This window comes from Dromiciops gliroides, chromosome 1 (genome assembly GCF_019393635.1).
Source record: "Dromiciops gliroides isolate mDroGli1 chromosome 1, mDroGli1.pri, whole genome shotgun sequence".
NCBI classification, from domain to species: Eukaryota; Metazoa; Chordata; class Mammalia; order Microbiotheria; family Microbiotheriidae; genus Dromiciops; species Dromiciops gliroides.
In genome coordinates this window covers 615,005,261-615,025,378 of record NC_057861.1, presented here as the reverse complement: position 1 = coordinate 615,025,378, position 20,118 = coordinate 615,005,261, and the positions used below count along the sequence as shown (strand labels likewise).

Here is a 20,118-nt window from a genome sequence, read left to right as displayed (position 1 = left end):
ATAAGGTAGAGGGAAAAAATCATTCCTCTGTGCCAATGACCTTCTCTTCTAATGGCAAGCTCGTCTTACATTCTCAAAGCTGTTAATTGGTGTTCATCTCAGACAAGAAGATATTTGCACATACCCTGCAGGTCATTACAATAGTTACCTTGGTGATCATACTTGAAGATGAACTAATAGTTTTTTGTGGCTTACCCTGGAAACTCCCCCTGGAAGCAAACTGCCTATTTCCCCCAATTCTTCCCTGTATTGTTTGTCATGGGAACTCCTGTGAAAACTGATTTTAAACTTCACAGAATCTGAGTTGCAAGAGACTTCTAAGGTAATCTAGTTTAAGTCATGCCTGAATAAGAATCCCTACCACATTAATCCCAGTCAATTGTCATCCAGTTTCAGGTTAAGTCTCTTACTCTTTTTGTGGGTATGGAGAGAGACACATTTCGACCCAAGACAGTTCATTCATTCAGTCAAGAGCATTTATTAAGTGACCTACAAGGTGTCAGGCACTGTGCTAAGGTGCTAGGGATACAAAGAAAGGTAAAAGATACTCTTTGCCCTCAAGGAAGCCCCAAGCTAATGGATTCCACTTTTGGACAGCCTTAATTGTTAAACAAGTTTTTCCTGTTACCTTTTGGAAATTTGCTTATCTACCATTCCCTCCATTGCTTCTAATTCTACCCTGCTTTTTTATGAGTCCTCCATTACTGGTCCTTGCCTCCATCCTCTTTTGGTCTTTTAGTCTTTTGGTCTCTTTAGATAATTCCCATCCCCTTCTTTTTCCCTCATCAGAATTGGTGTTCTTTAAGTCTTCAGAATTTCAGTCTGGAGTGCTGTCTATCCTTTCTGAGTTGACTAGCCCAGTCAAATATAGTCCATCAAATTCTACCTACCCTTTCTTGAACACATTTAAAACATGTACTCCTAAAAATCTAGGCACATGTCAGATTATTGTTGACTTTTCTCTCTTTTTGTGTCACAAATGATAAACTGGACTAGTCACTTCCCTTCCAGGTCCCCATCACTTTCATCCCAGCCACTAAGTTCCTCTTTATAGATGAGAATCAGGTCTCGATCTGAAGTTCCCCTTGTCAGTTTGTTTGCCTTTTGAAAAATGAAATGATCATTGATGCAAAATAGGGGTTTTTTTCCAGCTGTCCTGTTTTTCTTTTTGCCAGAGAGGAGCTCGAGCAGGTACCTAGAGAGTTGAGGTCCCCTGATCACTACAATATCATACCCACATGCCATATTTATCATCTGTTTCTTGAGGTACTTCTGTACATATCCTCCATGTGTCCAGGGTTCCATGGTGCAATCATGTATTCTGAGGATGATATCACTTCTATAGCAGTGCTAAATCAGATGTTCTCCAAAATATTTCACCATTTATGTTTCTTGAATATGTCCTATTATTATAATTTACAACACCAGCATCTATAGGATATTTTATAGTTTGCAAAATGTTTTACTTATGTTATCTCAGTTGATCTTCATGCCAACCCTATGAGGTAGGCATTATTTTTATACAGTAATATTCCCACTATGCCTTTTGTCAATTATTATTCCCTTATTCTGTCTTACCTTATGAGAGGGATGGATAGGCATAGTGGACAGAGGGTCAATCTTGGGAATCTGGAAGACCTGGGTTCAAATTCCATCTCTGAGATATGCTGGCTGGCTATTATGCTCATATGATTATGGGAAAAACACTTCTCAGTGTCTCAGGCAACTTTCTAAAGTTACATGTTACAGATGAATGGATTTGGTGAATGGTTCCACAATAGGACTTTCTTATATTGGTGAAATGATAGCTCAGAACTGCTTCTCCACTTTCTCTCCATACCCCTTTTCAATCACTGTTTTAGCTAGCCAAGATCCCTTGAGAAAGATATTCTATTCATGAGTTTCATCCCAGTGGTAACTATGAGGTCAAATTAATTTCCTTGCTTTAGACTCTCTAGTTTACCCTATTTTTTTTGCCTCTACTTTGTGCATCTGTGTAGAAACTTCTGAATGAGTTTGGTTGTGTATTCTCTTCTTGTATACTGTACTGAGAATTTCTGGTTCTCTCTTCTTTTATTCTTCTTCCTATGTTGCACCTATTATGCTCCATGATTGTAGGCTCAGCTGGTCTATAAAGGGAGTTTTCTAACTCCTTCCCCATTTTCATTTTAACACCCTCTTGATTTGATTCACAAGATGCCAGACAACTAGACCTTGTTAGGTATACTTCATCCTTGGCCAAGAGCTTGTCATTCCCACACTTTAAGTCCAAGTCCAGAAATCCAAGATAGTATTTCCTAGTGGACAGAAAGAGTTTCTGTGATGCTGGGGAAGGTCACTTAAACTCTTAGTACCCCAGGCAATTTTCTAAGACTAATTTTCTAAGTTACACAGTAGATCTGCATCTGTACAGAGAGAATTTTCTTGCTGAGAGGTCCCTATACCAACAAAATTCCTGGTCCAGGCCAATTCTTAGATACTATCTGATTAGACAGTTCTTTGTTCATCAATCATTTTCTCTACTGAATCCTCTACTTTCAGTCAGTGGGAGTAATAGAAACCCCATGTGTATACATAATGCCTATTTCTGTCTTTCTCTGTTTCTGTCTGTCTCACTGTCTATGTTTTTCTATTAGGAGGCAGGTGGTGGTACAGTGAATAAGAATGCCAGGCTTGGAATCAGGAAGACCTGAATTAAAATATTGCCCTAGACACTAGCTGAACGACCCTGAGCAGGTCACTTAACTTCAGTCTATTCATCTGTAAAATACAGATAACAATAACATACCTTTTAGGGTTGTTGGGAGGATCAAATGAGATAATATATTTGGAAAAATCACTTAGCACAATGTCTGGCACCTAGTAGGTACTATATAAAAATGCTTATTCTTTGTCTCTTTCCTCCTCTTCCTCTTAGCAGTGCTTTGTAGAGATAGAATTTTTCCTCACCTGAAAATCATTTGGAGATGGGGAGGAGGGAAGGGATCATGTTCATGGGGTCTGATGAATCTTGGGGCTCTTTGCTCATCTTGGATATATGTCCAGAGAAAGTTGCAGCTATAGTTTATGTCCGGTTGGTGATTGACTTTGGCACCCCTCATCTGGGAGGGATCGATCACCACTGCTGACCCTTCCTGGATGAGTTCTCACCTCCTGATGCCTTTGAATCCACTTCAGCATTCCATATGGGACAAGCATTGGCTCCTTCCCAAAAGGTCCATTCCCTCCTTTTGGAGAAAAGCTTCACCTGCATTACTCAGCTCTAAATATCAAGTAGTCCTTTCTCCCTCACTTCTTGGTGGCCCATTATTCCACACCAGCACTTCCTTGATACCTCTTCATTACCTTCTCTCTGCCTCTTTGCATTATTTTCTTTGTTTTTCCTTGAAGCATTTCTCTCATTCTTGATAACCTAGAGAGCAGGCATGTATTCCTCAAGGTTGTTCACCTTCTCACATCCAGAGTCACTTCTGTGACAATTCATCCTCTGCATAACTGCCCCAATGATTTTTCTAAAGTACAGATCTCACCTTGTCACTCCCCTACTCAGGAAACTCCAGTGGCTTCCTCTCACCTATGTGATCAAATAGGCATTCTTCTGTTTAAGCATTAAAAACCCTTCACCATGTGGCCCTAATCTATCTTTTCAGCTTTTTCACACATTATAGTCATTACATGTTCAACCATCTTGTCTTCTTTTCATACATGACACCCCAGGCCCTGTCTATGTGCTTTTTACACTGGTTGTCCACCTATGGGCAATGGAATTGGCAGTGGAATGCTCTCACTTTCTCCTCTGTCTCTTAGAATCACTATTTCCTTTCAAAGGCTCAGCTCAAGCTCTGCCTTCTGCTTGACACCTTTCCTAGTCCCCCGGCTGCCAGGGTCTCTTCCCCCACCTCTACCTAAATTATGTTGTATCTTTTTTTTTCATCTCTTTTGTATTTAATTATGTAATAGTAACCAATGGTGGCTAGAAAATTCCCCCCTCCCCAGTGTTCCCTTTCACAAACCCCTGGAGAGCTGTCTTGTGACTAATGTGGTCAGGTTTTGGCTGACAAAAATCATCCTTTTATCTTAAGCTACAGGAGAGGATCATGTACTGGGATGGGCAGGAGGTTTGTAGGGGAAGGGACCCTGCTTTTCAGCATGAGAGTGGGGGAAGCCCAGGCAGGGAAGTGGAGTTGCAGCTACCACCCTGACCACTAAGAAGCTATGTAGGAGGCTGAAAAGAACGCCCCAGAGAAACTCAGCAGAGAGAGCTCTTAGTCATGAAGCTAGAAATATCTAGAGGAACCCGTGTGTCTCAAACACAATTGAAGGCCCCATCAAGTCACAATGATACTGATGGTCTTTTCAGGAAGAGCACGTGTTCTAAGAATTTTGTAGTGGTTAGGTCAATGACACAGGTCTCTAGGAAAGTGCCACAGAGATCTGTTTGGTATCTTAGAATTTTTTAAAAAAGTGATTTGGATGAAGGCCTTAATGACTTGCTCATCAGATTTTCAGATGATGGAATTGTTGGTGACACGTTGGGTGACAGAGCAAGGATCCACAAAGATCTTAACAGATGAGAACTAGGTATTAAATCTATAAAGATGAAATTTATGGGGCAGTGAGGTGGTGCAGTAGATAGAGCACTGGCCCTGGATTCAGGAGGACCTGAGTTCAAATCCAGCCTCAGACACTTGACACTTACTAGCTGTGTGACCCTGGGCAAGTCATTTAACCCCAATTGCCTCACCAAAAGATAAACAAATAAATAAATAAAGATGAAATTTATGTTAATCAAGGATCTATAATCTTTTTCATGGGTACTTCCTTTACTAACAGATTAATAATAATAACAATAATAAACAACAGTATAGCTAATATTTATATAGCTCTTACTATTATCACATTTAATCCTGACAGCAACTCTGGGAGGTAGGTGCTGTTATTATCCCCATTTTTCAATTGAAGAAACTGGGACAAACAGAGATTAAGTTACTTGCCCAAAGTCACAGAGCTAGTTAAGAGTTTGAACTAAAGTCTTCTTGACTCTAATCGTGGCACTGTATCAGATGAACTATCTAATGGCTAGATCACAATCTCTTTAATACTTAAGGGGTGGACTTTGAGAATTCCTATTGTTAAACAGTTCATTATCATGTAGCTAACTTGATGAAGCGCCTCTTCCAATTTAGCCATCTGGTCATCAGACAATGGGCACATGTTGTTCCAAAAGACCTGTGCTGGTACCCTTCCAAATGGATAGATTCTTCTGGAGCTTGGGCCCTCCTGCTATAGTCTAAAAAGTCATGCATGATGGAGATTATTTAGCCAAATACCTTGTGCAGTATTTGTTGAATTGAATTGGAGTATACAGCAAGTATGGGATGGGAGAAGCATACTATAAAAGCAGTTCACATGAGAAAGATTCCAGTGTCTTAATAAACCACAAGCCCCAAACTGAGTCAGAATGGTGGCAAAGAAGCCCCAAACCCAAACCCAAACTTAGGACAAGTTCACAGAGGTTTAGTGTGCAGACCTAAGGTGATAATCATTCTGGTGTACTCTAGTGTACTGCTCAGCCCGCATCTAGAATATTGTGTTAAATTCCAGGTACTAGATTTAAATAAGGATCATTAATAAGTGGACACATGTATTCATAAGATCATAGATAATAGGATGATAGGATCATAGATTTATTGTTATTTATTTTTTTCCCTTTCCTTTCCTTTCCTTTCCTTTCCTTTCCTTTCCTTTCCTTTCCTTTCCTTTCCTTTCCTTTCCTTTCCTTTCCTTTCCTTTCCTTTCCTTTCCTTTCCTTTCCTTTCCTTTCCTTTCCTTTCCTTTCCTTTCCTTTCCTTTCCTTTCCTTTCCTTTCCTTTCCTTTCCTTTCCTTTCCTTTCCTTTCCTTTCCTTTTTCTTTTTCTTTTTCTTTTTTTTTTGCAGGGGCAATGAGGGTTAAGTGACTTGCCCAGGGTCACACAGCTAGTAAGTGTCAAGTGTCTGAGACTGAATTTGAACTCAGGTCCTCCTGAATCCAGGGCCAGTGCTTTAAATACTGCGGCACCTAGCTGCCTCCAGGATGATAGATTTAGAACTAAAAGGGCCCCCAGAAGCTAATGCATCACTATGACAGGAGAAGAACTAGGGGAGGAAGGGAGGGAGGAAGAGAGGGAGGGAAGAAGAGAGAGAGACAGAGACAGACACAGAGACAGAGACAGAGGGAGACACTCAGAGAAAGAGACACTCAGTCTCAGAGATGGAGATATTTCATCTTGTCAGTGAGAAGTTTTTTATATACATATAAACACACATATATACATATCTACCTATATATAATACATATAAATATACTCATTTAATGTGAAGGGACATGTAATGTGTGTACATGCATGAATATATATATGTGTGTGTGTGTGTGTGTGTGTGTGTGTGTGTGTGTGTGTTGTGGGACATTTCCTCTTCTGTGAGAGAAGATTTTATATATATAATTTTCTGAACCCCACATGCAGTGGAATACTATTGCATCAGCCTTGCCTTCTCAGCATGTACTTCTGGAAGGTTATGATAGAGTAAAGATGCAAGGGAAATTCATGTCTAGGAACATAACTCATTCAGTTCATTTAGTGAATATGGAAGCACTCATGTCTGCTTGGCTTGCTGCCCTTTGATTCTGGCCCACTGTTAGAGGTGAAAATAAATACATTAGAAAAATGAGTGTTTCTTGAAATATCAGCTGCACCTTATTGTGCTCCAAGTTTCACACTGATAAATAACCTCTTTCTCGTTAATGTGCAGGCTCCCTACAATTAGCACTCTCATTTGCACTATGTAAAAAGCTTCTAACTGTGCCTTTTAGCGCCTCATTCAAACAAAAAAAGCAAGAAGGATAACAAAGAGGCATGACAAGCCTCAGTGAGAGGGAACCTTGTCTTCAGTGCTGGAGTTATAGTGCTAGTGCTTTTTGCAAAAGTGAGACCCATTGTGAGGAAAAATGCACCATTGGCCAGGCTTCCTCTCTGCCCTGGTGCCTCTCACCGAGTGGATTCAATAGCCAAGAACTGAACCCAAATGGAGTCACGTTGCTGGGCAGATGAGTGAAGATATAGAAGATATAAGGCAGATACAAGGTGAGGGTTTGCTATCAACTGCAAGGAGACTTCTGGAGGCCCCTTCCAAAGGATCCCTCATACTCAAAGCATAACTGAAAATCCTATTGAAGAATCTTTGGAACTTATAGCTAACTCCTTGATTAGTTTTTGCTTTGCTTTTTTCTTTTATTTAGTAAAACCTTCCCTAGACAAGCAACTGCTTGATGGTATACTTGAGATGCCATGTGCTATTTTGAGTCAGAACAGAATACATTTAAGTTTTGGTCAGCCAGTGAATAAACATTTATTAAACTCATGCAATGTGTCAGGCACTATGCTAAATATTGAGGATACAAAGAAAGGCAAAAAAAGTATCCCCGACATCACAGTTTAACAAAGGGAAACAACGCACAAACAACTGTACAAATGAGTTAAGTATATATTATAAAATGGAAGAAATCAACAGAAGAAAGGCTACAGATTTTGGGGGGATGGGGAAAGGCTTCTTAGAGAAGGTGCGATTTTGGCTGGGATTTGAAGGAAGTCATGAAAGCCGGCAGGTGGAAATAAAGAGGAAGAAAGAGCATTCCAAGTATGGAGGGATAGCCAGTGAAAATGTCCACAGGCAGGACATGGAGTGTCTTGTTCCAGTATTACTGAACTGCAGAATAGATGGGGAATAGCGGGGCGTAAGGTGTAAGAATACCGGAAAGGTGAGTTGGGGCAGGTTATGAAAGGTTTTGAATGCCAAACTAGGTATTTTATATTTGATCCTGGAGGTGATAGAGAGACGCTGGAGTTTATTGAGTATGAGGGCGACATGGTCAGACTGACTCTTTTGGAAGAGCACTTTAGCAACTAAGTGGATGATGGCCTGGGAGTAGGGAGAGACTTGTGGCAGGCAGACCAATCAGGTTATGGCAATAATCCAGGAGGGAAGTGATGAAGGCCTGCACCATAGTGGTGGCAGTGTCTGGCATATCAGACTGGCCCTCTTAAATATAGAAAAGTTCATCACCTGCTAGGTCACAGCAAATATTAGAGATTGTCTTCCTTGGAGGGATTGCAGTTTGCACTGGGGTTGGGTTTAGGCATACAGACAAAATCATGATCATGGATTCTTGAAAATTGAAGTAAAAAACAAAAATCAGATAATTCAGATTAATTCTAAACAATGCAAGTCACAATAGAAATACTATGTCTGTTCCCTAGTTACAAGCATACTTTAATAAATTCTGGAGTAGGATTTTGGAAAGTTAATTTATGTAGGGGTAGAGCAAATGAAAATAAAATCTGTCAAATTTGTCTCCATAAAACCCACTAATTTCAGACTTTTCATTAAAACAAAAACAAAAACCTCACAGAATTTTCAGTGTTCAAGAACATAAACAAACAACCCCCTAACATTAAGTCACCACTGATGGGCCCACACGGGCTGGAGCACTTAGATCTCCCTGTCCTCATTTAAAAGGGTGACCCTCGGGGCAGCTAGGTGGCACAGTGGATAAAGCACCGGCCCTGGATTTAGGAGGACCTGAGTTCAAACCCAGCCTCAGACACTTAACACTAGCTGTGTGACCCTGGGCAAGTCACTTAACTCTCATTTCCCCACCCCCCACAAAAAACCGGGGGTGACCCTTTGTAGAAAAGCCACTATGACTATATTTATGATCCAGTAATTACATTTACACGTGCCACCAATATGCAGAAGTGTGGCGGTTTTCTTTTTCTGAAGCCAGGGTTGGATTTTACAAGTTGCGTCCAGTGTGATTGAGGATTTCTGAAGTCTCACAGGTAGTCCTTAGTTTTTGGCTCAGGTAGATAAGAGACCTGCATAGGCAGATGACTAGATTATAGGATTCTAGATTTTAAAGAGACTGTGGAGACCATCTAATTGAATCTCTTCGTTTTACAGATGAGCAAATTTATGCCCAGGGAGGTGGTTACTTACTGAAAGTCACATAGCTAGTAAATGGAAGGTTTGGGGTTTAAATCAAGGTTTTCTGTCTCCAAGTACAGATTCCTTTCTACTGTATGGGGTATCCACCAAAAGTTTCCATACTTTTAAAATTTAGGATTATTCCTGGGCCCCTTTATGTACAAAAACACAATTTTCCCCTACTTGGATCTTAAAAGACAGAAATTCTTAAGGGTGGTGGAAAGAGTGTCAGACCTGGGGTCAGAAGACAGAGATTTGACAGTGTACACTGTCACTTGTAGATATAAATGTGAATTTATACATAAATACTTGCAGTTACTCAAATGGACTCGTGATTTTATCAATTCAGGAGCTTTCTCCAACAAAACAAATGTCAGCCCATCCATGCTTACCCATTCTGTGCACCTCTTGTACACATCCTACCAAAATTTTTCCAGGGTGGTAGTGGGGAAGGGAGTTCACTCACTGTGCTAGGTTTTTGTCATTTTCCTCCTGACATATGAGGGTTTCAGTGTTTCTCTCTGGCTAGCCTCTGTCTTCCTTTGCTCTTTCCCTGAGACTAATCCTGTCATACAATTCCCTGATGATTCCTTTACTTGTGTTCTTTAGAGTCCCTCATGTGATATATGGTGTAGCCTGTTTGGACCTGCCATACATGAATCTGTTTCCTCTGTGTGATGGTCATCTTTAATTCTCAGGAAGCAATGGTGTTATGTGTCTTGCCACCATAAAGATATCAAATGTTAGCAGTGAAAAGACGGGCCTTTCCTTTCAAGGAAAGTTTGAGGTCAATAATAGAGCTTTGCAATCTGGCTCACTTCCTTCTTTCTGCTCACTTCTGGGCCCCGTGTGTTGTTTACCTGAATTGTCTGCCCCAGACAGACAGGCTTTTGTATGAGCTCTAGATGGGTACAAATGCATGTGGAAATCTGGGCAATTGGCATTCTCCATCCAGTAGGCCTTTCCTGCGTGGATGAATAGGCCAAACTCTTGAGCGACTGCAGATCTCTTACAGGAGGCTCTGCAGTTTTCTGTGCTTTGATGCTATCGACACAATATCATCCACAAATGTGAACATCTGGACGACCTCACCATGCATAGGTAAGCTCTCTTTGACCCCTTGTCTGTGTTTTATCTCCTCCAGTACAGTGGCAAATACATTGGTCGAATAAACATTTCCCTGCTTCATGGTTCATCATCACAGGGTCATTGAGCAGGGTTATGTCTATTGTTACCTTTTCCAAGGAATCTTAAATGATCTTGATGTTTGGAAGAGGATGTGATATAAGAAATATGGCAATTATGTGCACATATATACATGTGACTATGTGTCTATATGTACATATAGACACATGGCACAATAAACACATGCATATGAATTTGTATGTATACATATACGTGTACAACACACACACACACACATATATATATATATGTGTGTATTAGTATACAATATAACATTTTGTTGTTGTTCAGCTGGACTCTCCCTGACCCCATTTGGGGTTTTCTTGGCAAAGATACTAGAGTGGTTTGCCATTTCCTTCTCCAGATCATTTTATTCATGAGGAAACTGAGGCAAACAGAGCTAAGAGATTTGCCTACTGTCACCTAGCTGGTTTGAACTTGGGCCTTCCTGACTTCAGGCCCAGCACTCTATCTACTATGCCACCTAGCTGTCCCACAAATAACATCTATTGTACAAATATACATGTGCATATGTGTACATATGTATTATTGCATCTTTATGTATATATAAACATAAATTATATAGAATATTAATTATATATTATATATGTAAATATTTGAGATTTGAGACTATAACATTAGTCCTAATGAGCTGCCTTACAACTCACATTTTGCCCAGTTAGACATGGGGGACAGGACAATGGGAAGAAAGATGAAGTGATACCAGCTGGTAGTTGAGGAGATGAGTTCTAGGGGCAATATTGGCAAAGTCTTACAAGGAAACGATGGCCTTGGGCAATGCACTGTGAAGGGTCAGAGTTCTTAAGCTATGGATGAGCAGTGAGCTTCTTTCTCCACTCTAATAAAACATTTCTGTCAAATCTACATAGGCTTAATAAAGTATTTAGGTTAATGGAAAGAGTCCTGGATTTTAAATCAGGAGGGAATTGGATTCAAAGACTCTGACGTTCACTAGTTGGGTCACCATGGGAAAGACATTTAACCTCTTTAGACCTCACCTATAAGATGAAGGCAACACTCACTGTCCTGTTTAGCTTACAGGTCTTGTGAAGACCAAATTAAAAAAAGAAGTATGAAAAATGTATTGCAAACTGCAAAGTGCTCTGCAAATTCCAGGCATTATTATTATTATTATTATTATTTTCTCTAGTACTCTGTAACCCCAGGTAACCACAACTAAAAAGAAGATCCAGGCTGTAACAGTCACTATTTGGGAACCAGGCCAGAAATTAGCTGCTGCTATTTGTGTTTCTATTTGTCAATTAAGACCAGAAAGGGTTTTTGTTGTTGTTGTTGTTGTTTTTTGTTTTTTTTTTTTTTTTAAAATGGAAAATCAAGGTCTGTAAATAAATATCTTGGGGGAATTAGAGAAGATTTGGAGAACAACAGTCAATCTCAATATAATTAAAAATAAGCTCTCACCTGCTACTAATTTTCTTCTTTCTCACTAACAGAAATCTTTGTTTGAACAAAGAGGTAAAAGGCACAGTTAGAAGCTGTTTACATAGTGCAAATGAGAGTGCTAATTGTAGGGAGCCTGCATGTTAATGAGAAAGAGGTTATTTATCAGTGTGAAATTTGGAGCACAATAAGGTGCAGCTGATATTTCAGGAAACACTCATTTTTCTAATGTATTTATTTTCACTTCTAACAGTGGGCCAGAATCAAAGGGCAGCAAGCCAAACAGGCCTGAGAGGGCTTTCACATGTACTGGGTGATCTGAAAGAACTGGATTCCTAAATTGATGGATTGGTCTATAGACCTGTCTTATGATATAAAGATACTTTCCTGTTTCTCTCTCTTGTGCTCTTCTTTCTCTTTTCTACTTACTCATTTTCTATCCATATTTAGGGTCCGATACAAATCTCACCTTCCTGATGAAGTCTTTCCTGATAATCCCAACCTGCATTGTTCCCTCTTCTCTCTAACAATTTACTCAAATTATTGTCCATACCAAGCAATAGTTCTTGCTTTGCACCTTTCTGTTTTTAGCACTTACTGGCTATTTCCACATTTAATTCTCATTATCCAAAAAAGAAAACTCTCTTTCAGTATTCTTTTATGAGACAACTATGGTCCTAATATTTATACTAGGAAAGGAGAAAGCAAAAATTTATATAAAGAAATATAGAGAGCAATATTGATGTGAAATTTTAAAATAAAATTATAATACATAAACTTTAGCATTATATCTAAAAATTATTCACCATGACAATATTGTATTTATGCCAGAGATGTGAGGATGGTTCAATATTAGGAAAACAATGAACATAACATCATATTAAAAATAAAATCAATCAAAACTACGTGTTTATTTTGATAGATACAGAAAATGTCTTTGATTAAATAGAATGCTAATTTGTTAGAAATCTCCAAAATCATAGAAAAAAAGAACATTTTAAAATATAATAAAAAGTCTCTACATAAAACCAAAAGCTAGCATTATTTCCTACTGAGAAACACTAAAATATTTCCCAGTTAAGACAGGAATAAAACAAGATGCCATATCTCCCCACTATTATTTGACATAGTTCAAGAAATGCTAATGATATCAATAAGACAAGAGAAAGAAATTAAAGGCATTAACATCAGTAAAGAGAAAATGGAATTGTTCCTATTAGTACTACAGGATTTTTTCTTTTTAAAAATTTAATATAGTTTTCATTTTCAGTTCCAAATTTTCTCCCTCCCTCTACCTCCTCCCCTATCCATTGAGAAGACAAAAAAATCCTATTTACATGTGAAATTTGCATGTGAAATGCAAAAACATATTTCCACATTAGCTATATCTCCCCCCAGGCTCCTCAAGGGGAGGTGGGGAAAGCAAGAGAAATAAAGAAAGGAAAAAAAAAATTCTTCAATCTACTATGGTCCATTAGGTCTCTATCTGAAGGTGGATAGCATTTTGCATCATGAGTCCTTTGGAGTTGTTGTGGATTGTTGTACTGATCAGATAGCTAAGTCTTTCATAGTTAATTATCTTTACAATATTTCTGTTAGTATATAGATTGTTCTACTATTGTGTTCACTTTGCATCAGTTTATTTGTGTTCCTCCTTCATCATTTCTTACAATACAATAGTATTCCATCACATTTATATATCATAATTTGTTCAGCCATTCCACAATTTATAGACATCCCTTCAGTTTCCAATTTTTTACTACTACAAAAAATCTGCTATAAATATTTTTGTACATATGAGTCCTTTTCCTTGTCCTTTGATCTCTTTGAGAGTGAGGGCCATAATTTGATATATGGAGCATTAATTGGGTGACTTGCCTAAATATTGGGATCCCAGAAATATGAGGGACCTTTTAGGTTTACCATCCCCTCTGAACTGCCCTTTTTAGATATTTCTCCCAGGCCAATAAGAAAGGAGCCTTACAGCTTTAATTCACAGAAGGATCAGATTTTATTACTTGGGAATTAATTAAACAACAAAGGTGAAACTAATAAAATCAAAGATAAGGAAATAGGAAAAAAGAAATACAGATAAATATTCTTAACTCTAAACTTAGCTTATGCAATCCCCAGATCATTTCCAATTAAGCTAATTCAAAGGAATTTAGGGTTTTCCGTAATTAACTCATGAAAACCTGGACAGTCTACAGTTGCTTGCGCCACCCGAACAACAGTAGCTGGAAAGAGAGAGAGTGTTCTGGAAGCACCTCTGCCTCCCCTCATGGAGTGTTCAATCTCAATAGTATATGTGACTTCAGGGTGGGCCAGGTGTGGCCCCTCCCAAATGAGTCAGCTAAAAACTGCAATAATAATTTTATCACAAATAATTTTTACCACATGAGATACAGACTTAGTAGTAGTATCGCTGGGTAAAAGGATATGCACAGTTTTATCGCCCTTTAGTCATAGTTCCAAATTGTTCTCCAGAATTGCTGGACACAGTTCACGGCTACATTAATGGGGCATTAGTTTTCCTCTTTTCTCACATTCCCTTCAGCACTTGCCATTTACTTTTTTCTGTTATATTATCCAAAAACTGATACAAATTAGGTAATAGTTCAAAGTTGTTTTATTTTGTATTTCTGTAATTATTAATAATTTAGAGCATTTTTATATGAATACTTATAGCATTGATTTTTTTCCTCTCTGAACACTGCTTGTTAATTTCCTTAAATTGGGAAATGGATCATATTTTTTATAAATTTGGTTTAGAATCTCTCTATATTTAAGAAATGAGAACTTTGTCAGAGAAACGCTGCAAAAATTTTTCACCAGTTTCCTGCTTTTATTCTAATTTTGTCTACGTTGGTTTGGTTTGCGCAAAAACTTTTGAATTTTCTGTCATTCAAATTAGCCACTTTATCTCCCATGAACCTTTCTGTCCCTTCTTTGGTCATGAGCCATTGCCCTTTCCATAGATCTGACAGATTATTTCTTCTAATTCCTCTAATTTGCTTATGATATGCCTCTTTCTGTAAGACTACTTTCTAGTTTTCCCAAGAGCTTTTTTTTAAAAATAGTATGTTCTTGCCTCAATAACTGGAATCTTTGGTTTATGAAATACTAGGCTATTATGCTCATTTGCTTGTATTTATTGTGTGCCTAATATAGTCCATTGATTAACCACTCTTTTTCTTATCTAGCAGCAAACTGTTTTGATGATTACTATTTTGAGCTTATCTTGATACATGGTATGAAATATTGGCCTATGCCCAGTTTCTGTAAGACTACTTTCTAGTTTTCCCAAGAGCTTTTTTTTTTTTAATAGTATGTTCTTGCCTCAATAACTGGAATCTTTGGTTTATGAAATACTAGGCTATTATGCTCATTTGCTTGTATTTATTGTGTGCCTAAAATAGTCCATTGATTAACCACTCTTTTTCTTATCTAGCAGCAAACTGTTTTGATGATTACTATTTTATAATATAGTCAGATTATATTATATTATAATATAATCTGGTATTGGTAGGTCTCTTTCCTTCATATGTTTTTCATTAATTCCCTTTGTAGTCTTGTCCTTTTGTTCCTTCAGATATATCTGGTTATAATTTTTTTTCTAGCTCTATGAAGAAATTTGGCAGTTTTAGGGATAGGGTACTGAACAAGTAATTTAATTCAAGTAGTGCTGTCATTTTTATTATATTGGCTCAGCCTACCCAGAAGTAATTAATATTTCTCTAATTATTTAGATCTGTTTATTTGCATGAAACGTTTTGTAATTGTATTCACATAGTCAGTCATTATGTATGTCTAAGTAGAATCCCAAGTATTTTATATTGTCTATAGTTATATTAAATTAAATTTCTCTTCCTGCTGTTTTTTTTTGAGGGGTAATATGTAGAAATGATGATGAGTTGTTTATTTTAATTTTTGCTACTTTGCTAATGTTGTTAATTGTTTTGACTAGTTTTTTGTTTAGTCTCTAGGGTTTTCTAAGCATACCATCATATCATTTGCAAAAAGTGATAATTTTGTTTCCTTGTTGTCTATGCTTATTCCTTCAAATTCTTTTTCTTGTCTTATCGCTATGACCAGTATTTCTAGCACAATATTAAATAATAATGGTAATGATGGACAAACTTGCTTCATCCCTGATCTTATTGGAAAGGTTTCTGGTTTATCACCATAACAGATAATGCTTATTCTTGGTTTTAGATAGATATTTCTTATAATTTAAAAATATCATTTATTCTTATATTAATTATATTATATCAATTATTTATTATTATGTAGATAATATATTAATGCAAAATATCATATTAAATATAATACATAGCAGTTAATGTTTATTTACAAGTGTTATTTATAGTTATTAATATTATATATTTACCATTACATTCTTAATATATTCTATATTATTATACATTATATTATGTGCTTTTTAGTGTTTTTAAGTGGAATGGGTATTGTTTTTTGTCCAAAGTTTTTTTTTCTGTATCTATTGATATAATCAATATGATATGATTTTTTGTTGTTTTTGTTATTGATAGAATCAGTTATGCTTATAGTTTTTCTAATACTGAACCAATCCTACATTCTTTTTTTTTTTTTTAGTGAAGCAATTGGGGTTAAGTGACTTGCCCAGGGTCACACAGCTAGTAAGTGTTAAGTGTCTGAGGCCAGATTTGAACTCAGGTACTCCTGACTCCAGGGCCGGTACTCTATCCACTGGGCCACCTAGCTGCCCCCCTACATTCTTGATATAAATCCAGCCTAGTCATAATGTATGACCGTTATCATATTCTGCTAACATTTTATTTAAGATTTTTGCACCAATATTCATTAGGGAAATTGGTCTATAGTTTTCTTTCTGTTTTTATCTCCCTAGTTTAAGTATCAAACCCATATTTTTTTCAAGTAAGTAATTTGGAAGGATTCCTCTTCCTGTTTTTTTTTCCAAATCATTTATGTAATATTAGAATAGTTTTTCTTTAAATGTTTGGTATAGGCTGGGAGCCAAGGTGGCAGAATTAAGTCGGGATGTTGCCTGAGCTCTCCCAAATTTCCCTCAGAAACAACATTAAATTAAGCCTCTAAACAGATTCTGGAGCTACAGAACCTACAAAACGATGGAGTGAAACAATCTTCTGGCTTAAGATAAGGTCTTCAGGAAAGGTCTGTCTCTTTTGGGCAAAAGGGGCAATACAGCTCAGCACAGAGGATATCTAGGCAAACCAGAGGAAAGCTCTTAGCCATAGCACAGATCAGCAGCTGAGGACCCTTGGTCCTAACTCAGCAAGCTAGTGGCACAACAGGTCAGTTTTAAGACCCCCAGCTTCAATTAAGAAGACAATCTGCCAGCTGTAGTATCCACTACACAGCAGGCCCAACTAGGCTGGGTCACCCCAATGCAGTGAGCAAGCTGCAAGCCACAGAGGTCTTAGAGAAGAAAGCCCCTGGTCCCCACCAAAAGAAGCTTAGGACAATAATGCTATATCACAGCAACAGAGCTCAACCTTGAAAGGCATGAAAGAGGCCCAATATGAATAAGAAATAGAAAAAACCCCTTCACCATAGAAAATTACTATGGTGACAGGGAAGACCAAAACACAAACTCAGAAGAGGACAACAATATCAAAATGCCTATATTAGAAGCCTCATAGGGGAAGAAGAATTGGTCTCAAGATCAAAAAGTCCTCTTGTAAGAGCTCAAAAAGGATTTTATAAATCAGAGTAGAAGAAAAATTGGGAAAAGAAATGAAAGTTATGCAAGAGAGAGTCAATAGTTTGGAAAAAGAAGAACAAAAATTGACTGAAGAAAACACCTCATTAAAAAATACAGTTGACCAAATGGAAAAGAAGGTACAAACGCTGCCTGGGGAAAATAATGCCTTAAGAATTAGGACTGGGCAAATGGAAGGTAATCACTCAATGAGACAACAAGGAAGAAGTAAAGCAGGATTACACAGGATTTGGCAGCCTCAATATTAGCAGATCTGAGGGCTTGGAATACGATATTCTAGAGGGCAAAGGAACTTGGATTATCACCAAGAATGTACTACCCAGCAAAACTAATCATTATCTTTTGGGGGAAATGATGGGCATTTAATGAAATAGGGGACTTAAAAACTTTCCTAATGAAAAACCCAGAACTGAACAGAAAATCCAGTCTTCAAAAACAAGACTAAAGAGAAGCATAAAAAGGTAAAATGGGAACCCCCCCCAAAAAAACCCATGTTATTCAATAAGGTTAAAATGTTTACATACCTACATGGGAAGAAGATACTTATAACTCTTGAGAACTTTATCTTTATTAAGGCAGATAGGAGGAATACAGACAGACAGAGGGTATGGGTGTAAGTTGATTTTGATGTGATGATATTTTAAAAAAAAACCTTAAGGGGTGATAAAAAGGATTATACTAGGAGAAGAGTAAAGGTGAGGCAAAATGGGATAAATCACACCACATGAAGAGGTATTAAATAGAAGCAATAGAAGAAGGGGTGAGCATTGTTTCAACCTTACTCATATGATTTGGCTCAAAGAGAAAATAACATACACACTCAGTTGTGTGTAGAATTTTATTTAATCCTAGGGGGAAGTAAGAGAGGAAAGAAAAGGGTGGGGTGCTGATAGAAGGGAGGGCAAAACTAGGAGGCAAAAGGGGAAAGAGCAAAAGGGAGGTAGGGCCAATAGAAGGGACGATAGATTGAGGGAGGTGGAGGTCAGAAGCAAAACACTGGTGAGAAGGTAGGTATAGGGGGAAAGGAAAGAGAAAAATATAAACAAGGGGAAAAATAGGATGCAGGGAAATATACACTTAGTAATCATAACTGTGAATGTGAATGGGATGAATTCTTCCATAAAAGGGAAGGGAATATCAGAGTGGATTAAAAACCAGAATCCTACAATATGTCATATACAAGAAACACATTTGAAGCAGAGAGGTACATACTGAGTAAAGGTTAAAAGCTGGAGCAGAATATATTATGCTTCAGTTGAAGTAAAAAAAAAAGCAGAGGTAGCAATCCTTATCTCAGACAAAGCAAAAGCAAAAACAGACATAATTAAAAGAGATAAGGAAGGAAACTACATCTTGCTAAAAGGTAACATAGACAATGAAGTAATTTCAATACTAAACATATATGCACCAAGTGGTACTGCATCCAGATTCTTAGAGAAGGAGTTAAATGAGTTACAGGAAGAAGAAGACAGCAAAATTATATTAGTGGGGGACCTCAATCTCCCCCTCTCAGAACTAGATAGATCTAACGCAAAATAAATAAGAAAAGTGGAAGCAGCTAGGTGGTGCAGTGGATAAAGCACCGGCCCTGGATTCAGGAGAGCCTGAGTTCAAATCCTGCCTCAGATACTTGACACTTACTAGCTATGTGACCCTGGGCAAGTCACTTAACCCTCATTGCCTTCCAAAAAAAAAAGAAATAAGTTAAGGAGGTGAATTTAGTTTTAGAAAATTTAAATATGATAGACCTCTGGAGAAAAATGATTACATGTAGTAATACATAAGAAATATTTTCCACCTGAACACTGGCATGTCATTTTGGTCTGGTACAGATATAAATGCAACAAATCTTAGCAATACATTCAAGAGCTTTTGAAATATGAAGTCAGGAATAAAATGATTTGACATAAAGAGAAATCATTGAATTGATGCACAATGTTTCTAAAGAAGATCACAGCAAAGGAGCAATTTTATTCAAGTCACAGTGAAGAAGGAATCATCTTTGGCACAGATCGATCTGTTGTACTGAATAGATTATCATGTTTCTTCAAAGTGGATAAGAGTAGAAGTCTAACAGGAAAACCAACATTTTTTATTTATTCAGGCATGTAGAGGCACAGAGTTGTATTATGGTGTTGAGGCAGACAGTGGTAATGATGAGGATATAATATGCCAAAAATACCTTTTGAGGCAGACTTCTTATATGCGTATTCTAATAGAATATTCCCTAGCTACTGTTTTTAGAAAAATTCAAAGAATGGCTCATGGTTTATCCAGTCACTTTGAACAGTGGTGAGACAGTATGCTCACAAGCTTGAGCTTAGGCAAATGCTTGACTGAGTCAATTGGAAAGTAGCCACAGAGTTTGAAACTTATTCCTTAGACATTGCCTTTTATGTAAATAAGCAGGTGCTATGTGTTGTTTTCATACTTACTAAAGAACTATATATATATATATATATATATATATATATATATATATATCCATTAAGAAAAACCATGCATTTTAATTTGTATGCCAAGCCAGTGGATGATAGGCCTGAGGACTACATTTCCTTGGTGATTTAGATGGCACACTTTGAGCCTAATACAGAGTATGGCAATGTGTGTGTGTGTGTGTGTGTGTGTGTGTGGTGGAGTTGGGGAGCGAATCACCATTCCTCCATTTAAGAGAACCAATACATTGCTACCTCAAATCCAGGCAGTTGAATTAGAAACTGATTAGGAATTAATACATTGAGTTTGTA

General features: G+C 37.5%; 1 pseudogene; it reads left to right on the top strand.

Annotated features, from left to right (window-relative positions):
• LOC122752705 overlaps nt 1-19,816 on the top strand; it is an 86,669-nt pseudogene extending 66,853 nt beyond the window's left edge.
• Nucleotides 19,817-20,118: the final 302 nt, after the last annotated feature.